We start from the raw sequence: 6,000 nt of genomic DNA on the forward strand, positions 1-6,000 counted from the left end.
TATGCAGCTCCTGCCCTCATCACCCACCCCTTCAATGGCTGGTCTCTCACCGACAATGAAAACCCAACACGGTTCAGAGAATTAGTCACTAGAGGGCACTTAGAGAACCCAGAAGATTCAGAACGTGCTTGGGATCAGAAGCACACGACAGTTTAGAGTCCAAAAGATGAGATTTGCTTCCTAAGCAAACTCCTGCAATCAATATTTTAAGACACAAAACCAGGAAAGTAATTCTATTTCAGATTATGACCTCTATCATATTTTGTCTTTCCATCAACTGAATTAAAGAAGACTGGGGAAAAACTCTCCTCTGAGGCAACACAAAGACTAGGCTACATTGGCCATGCACTTCTAGACAAATGTTGAACAAAAGTGTTAATTGCTGGCGTGTAAGATACAAATCATGTGAGGTAGTGGCTGCTGAGTGCAGCTTCAGAGAAAGAGGTGCAGGAACACACAAACCAGTGTGGCAAACTCACTGAAATACAGCATTTCATTTCCCTGCAGTGCCTCAAATTGACTATGCATTTCACAAGAGACAAGGATGTGATTATGCCCCAGAGCCGTGCAGATTTTATTCTGTATGTGACAAACCACTGAAAGGTGACAAGTGCTATGTCAGGAAAGGAGGAGCAAGAATCCTGGATGGTGGAACTTGCAGTCACCCACAGCAAGAAGTCTGTATATATTTGAGCTCTAAACTTAATTCTCATTTAAAGATAGAGCATAAATAAAGACTACTCTCATCCCTGCTGTGTTACCTGAACAGCTTGATTATTTGCCTCTTGTATTAATTGTAAGCTGCAGCTTTCAGCCTAGTACGTCCTGCCTTTAGTAAGATTAAAATTTTCTTGGCTACCAAGAGTCCTTTTTCTGTATGCTTCTCATCTTCTGCTGGAGAAAAAAGCAGAATTCATAATCAGTGAGTTCTGCAAAACCTCAGATCATTGCTTTTGTGAAGGCCAAGTGCAGGGCAGCACAAGGAAGGGTTGGGCCACTGCTGTGCAGGAGGAAGTGGTGAGGTGAGCACAGGTCAGAGCACCTGGCCATGGGTGAGGGTGGTGACCAGTGACCCTGACAGGTCTGTCACACACTACCAAAGCATTGCTGCACTGGCTGTGTTCTCTAGCAGGGCCTTGGGCCAGCTCAGGGCCCAGACAGAGATGGGGCTCTGAGAACTCACAGAAAAAAGCAGAATGGCACTGAGTGGTGTGGTTGGTGGACAGGAAGGCCGAAGGTGTGCCTGCCTCTTGCCAAGTATTCAATTAAACTCTGATTTATAAATTGGCTCTGTACCTTGTCTAAATTGACTTTGGAAGCCTATGGGAAATACTGTCCCACTTCCCTGTGTTTGTTTGCCACAGGGGAAATGAGAAACCACTGGATCCCTGGGGCTAATTACTTTCTTCAAAACCCAGCACTGCTGTGTTTCTGACTCAGCGCAGCATTCAATTTTCTGCTGAGATTGTATCTCTATCGCATTACAGGATGAGTTGCAATAGCACCTGATGTTAATTGCAGTGCACAGACTGCTCCCTTCTCTCCTTTACACCAGTTATCAAGAAAAACAGGAAAGTCCACTTCTGCTGGTTTTAATTTAGCCTCTTCCACCCATACAGAGTGCCTGTCAGACAGGCGAGGCAGGGGCTGTCATTCTGCCTGAAAATATCTAACAACAAGGTAGAGACTAGCTGGATGTCTGCAGGTAGATGTCTACATTCCATCCCAAACAATCAGATACTTCATGGAGACAGAGATGCTGGGATGCACAACAGCCACATGGTGTAAACAGATACAGACTGGTACCATCATATTTCCTGGACTGCCCCAAAGCCAGGCAGCCTTCCTTGCCTCTTGCATGCACTGAAAGCAGAGAAAAGGACAGAGATGAAGTAACAGAAAAAGGACATCCCTAGGCTGCTCTTGAAGCTTGTCAGTCTCTTTCAGGGCCTATGCCTGCCTAAAACACCAAAGCAACCCTTAAACACACCAGAATCCAAACCACAGAAACAAGCAGGGGGATTCTGACTGGACAAGAGTATATGGCTCAGCAATTGTCCTGTAGGAACTAAATCTGAGAACATTTGTTGGGTCATGAGTAAAATTTACCTTTTCCTAGAGCACAGTGAAAGAGATGAGGGGGTTTAACATCTCATCATTATTTTGTTTCCCTCCTAAATGTCCACCTCTGACAGTGGCATTCTAGCACTAACCATGTATCATATAAATGTTTGCTTCTGACAAGTCTTTTGCTAGCCTGTCATTTGCCAGCCTATCATTTCCCACTCCCCTTCTGCCAGCAGCAACCAGGATTTCTGTCATTTTCAAGTGTTAACCAGCATTGGCAGCTGCCACTTGCTTGGCATCATATGTCCATAGAAGAATGATAGGGATTTGTAACATGTGCCACACTTTCGGTGCACATTGAATGAACAGCATTAGAAGAAAATTAATTGATTGGTCTACAATTGGTCTTCAATTGATTGGAAAGCAATGCCTCTGAGACTAATACTGGGGGCTTTGGATATTTTTGAGTGAGATCCTTCAAGCCCAGCCTCCCATCAAAACAACAGGAGGGCAGCCATGGTGGATCAGGCAGCAGTGCTCTTTCCAGCAATGGACAGTGGCTGCTCACAAGTCTGCCTTTTACTTCTACAGGTGTAAATAACCTATTTCCTTTGCCATGCAATTTGCTGAGTGTTTTCAGGTGAGTCTGAGTGCTGTAAGCATCTCCTCTCTTCTGATTTCTTACTGTAGTTAAAGGTCCTTTCCCTATTTGGCAGCCCATTGTTTTCTACTCTTTCCCATCAGCAATAAAATTGCTCTGACTAGAGTCCAACTTGCAACATGATAACTTCCAACCTGGAGTTGCTCTGGGATTTGCCTTCATTCTCTTAGGACAAAGGAGGTAAAAAAAAAAAATAGGAGAGGAACAGAACATTCTGTCAAATAAACATTTGCTAATGGTCTTGAGCAAGAGAAATAGAACAGGTAGCAAACAGATTAACTATCTGCTACAGCAAATAAACAGCAGTGAAGGTGACTTGGACACTCTTTGGATGGTATTTCTGCATTAAGCCTGATACTCTGATATGTTAATTGGTCTCTCCAACAAGAGCCATGACCATTATATACAAAATTGGAGATCAGAGGCTGACAAACTTCCCATGCACAGAGGGCAAATGCTTCCAACCTCCCACAGCTGTTTTTTTTTTAAACAAAAATACAAGTGCACCAGGAGACTTGCTTAAGTGATCAGGTTACATGGAGGCAATAAAATGGGAGAACTTATTGATCAAAGATAAAGTGAACATCCCAAGGTACTCAAATATAGGTTCATTTACATTGCAAGTATCAAGTAGATGTCTTCACTGAGAGTTCCAGAGATCAGATTTCACAGCTGAAGGACAGAGATGAAAATTAGTATATTTATACAAGTATTCTTTTGTCACTATTTTGTCTCTGGGCAAGTTGGATAGGAGATAAACAGGTTTGATAAAAGTGTCTTGCTGCAACTTTTGCACACCTTCTCAAGCCACTCATTTGCCAAAAGAGAAACACTGCCACCAAATCTCGTCCATGAACCACAGTTAGGCCATACCCTTTACTCTCCATGGATCAAAATAAAGCCTGGAGAGCCAGTTCTGAGATACAGGAGCACATAGTCTTAACATAATATTGGTCCTGGGAACTTTGTACACATATTTTCCTCAACAGAAGAGATGACCAGGGCTAGTCTCTCCCCCAGCTTTAAAGCATACTGGACAACAGAGTCTAGATCTCTCCTCAGAATTTCCCTTGAGAGTTTCAAAAGGGCAGAAACATGTAGACACTGTGGACAAGTGTGGTTTTTACCATTATCAATTCTGTAGCTAAACCAACAATCTGTGTACTGGTAGCTCTGTACAGGAAGCAAGATCTAGAATTCTGATGTGCTTTTATTACATGTGTCACTCCCAGAATTGCCAAGCTAGACAGCTAGCAAAGCCAAACATCACATCAATATTCTCAGAAAACAGATGCATTTTAGATTGCCTCTACTTGTCACACCAAATGGATCTTCACTAAGACAATCATTATCTTTGTTACTCTTCTCCAAAATGGAATTTGCTTCCATTTGCAATTCTGTATAAACCCACCAGCACCTGGACACTAACTTTTCTCACCCCTTCATGGATACTTACAGGTGCAACACACTCAGCTGGAAAGAAAGGGTTTATTATGTGTTTGTTATCTCAGCCACTGCTACAAACTCCTGATGGGAGACTACACAGAAAGAATGAGTTGGGAAGGGAGGTTCTATTAAATGGACTGTCCACAATCACAGTGTCTCCTCAAAAACCCCAACTGTCACCTTCTGTGGTAGGATGACAGAAGTCATGGATGTCATGTCCTCTAAAGCTCAAGTCAGAACAGCTGCTTCCCTCTCTGTTTTGCACAGAGTGCACCTGGGTAGCAACACATATATTACATAATAGTAAGTCAGAAACTGAAAGGAGCCAGATTGCTAAACCCTTCTATGAGGATGAGATTTTTTATTTCCATCACCTGATAATTTAATTGCTCAATTAACTCTGCCTGAATGCCTTGGCTGTGGAAGAGGAATGTTCCCTTGCAGGTCATGGTAACCCAGACAGGAGGCAAGTAAGCGATGCAAAGGTAAATGATTCCTCTACAGCAAACCAAATGCACCATCAAGTTGTATTTTCTCTCCTGCTCTGCTCCTTCCTCCTTGTGTTTTAGGGACAGAACAGGCACCAGACAAATAAAAGACCACAAAACTCTGGTAAAGCCAGTATCATAGGCCTCACCAATAGGTTTAAATCCAAAACTTTCTTAGCCAATTCAATCCTAGCTTGGACATTTTGCGTTTCTGAAACTCCATAATATGCCTGATTTAGGTAGCAGGGTAATATCCTCCTTGAGGAGGACTTTGAAACATTTGCTGCATCACTGAACATTATACTCTTGGTTTTTTTTACCCAAGAAGCCAGTGGAAAGGATGACACTGAAGTGGCATTTATTGACCATCCTGGGGCAGAGTGGGACTGACTGAGGGCCTGTGGATGTAATTCTTGTCCATCAGCAGACCATATCTCAGAGGGCTTTGGTTCCAAGGAACATGCCTGGAACAATTATTGCAGCAAACTACACAAAATTTAATCATTCCTTCTTTGATAAATACAGCAGTCAAGTTCATAAACCTGTGTCTCTGCTGTTCATGTCAAAACCTGAGTGCCCCTGTACAATTTATGGAATCACGTTAGATTATTTATTTATATTATTTCTCATTTATATGTTAGTGGGCAAAAATTTCTATTAAAAATAATCTTAAATTGCTTAGGGATATAGGAGAGTCTGTATTCCTGGAGACTATTAAGCTTGTCTGCCAGGATGCTTGAGAGCATGTTAATGTTTTTAGATCCTGCCTTGGGCCAAGGAGATAACATGGAGGAACTCTGTGACCTTGCAAGATCTTTCCTAGCTATTCCTGGAACCATTGAATGACAATGGCCTGGAAAAGCAGCAAACTAAAATCTGGTAAAAGAGACACTTCTGGTCTGTCTTCTCTGAAAGAAAAAAAAAAGGCAAAGAGGCTGGAAAGTTTACATCTAACAAAGTAATGAAAGAGAGAAGAGCTTCCAATTGAAATCAGTGAGTACTAAAGGGAAAAACATCCTCTGCTACATGATCCCTTAAGGTCTTCTCATGAACATCATCATTAAATCCCTACCTGTATTATAATTTTAAACAGCTCCTTCAACCTCCATTTGTGAACTTCCCCCTGGTAGTGCTCCTTTCCATCCTCATGAGAGCTCACATTAAGTCATTCCAAAATGAGCCTTTCCTAAATTCCTCCCTGAAGCCACCTCTCAAACATGTAGGGGTGAAACAGAATTTACTTGGCAGGTTACTGACCCCCTTCTGCTGGTATTTAGGATGTAGTGTCTCCTGAATTCTTGGTCATTAGAAATCATCAGCCTGTTGATTCTACAAGTA

Source organism: Haemorhous mexicanus, chromosome 23, assembly GCF_027477595.1.
Source record: "Haemorhous mexicanus isolate bHaeMex1 chromosome 23, bHaeMex1.pri, whole genome shotgun sequence".
In the NCBI taxonomy this organism is placed as follows: Eukaryota; Metazoa; Chordata; class Aves; order Passeriformes; family Fringillidae; genus Haemorhous; species Haemorhous mexicanus.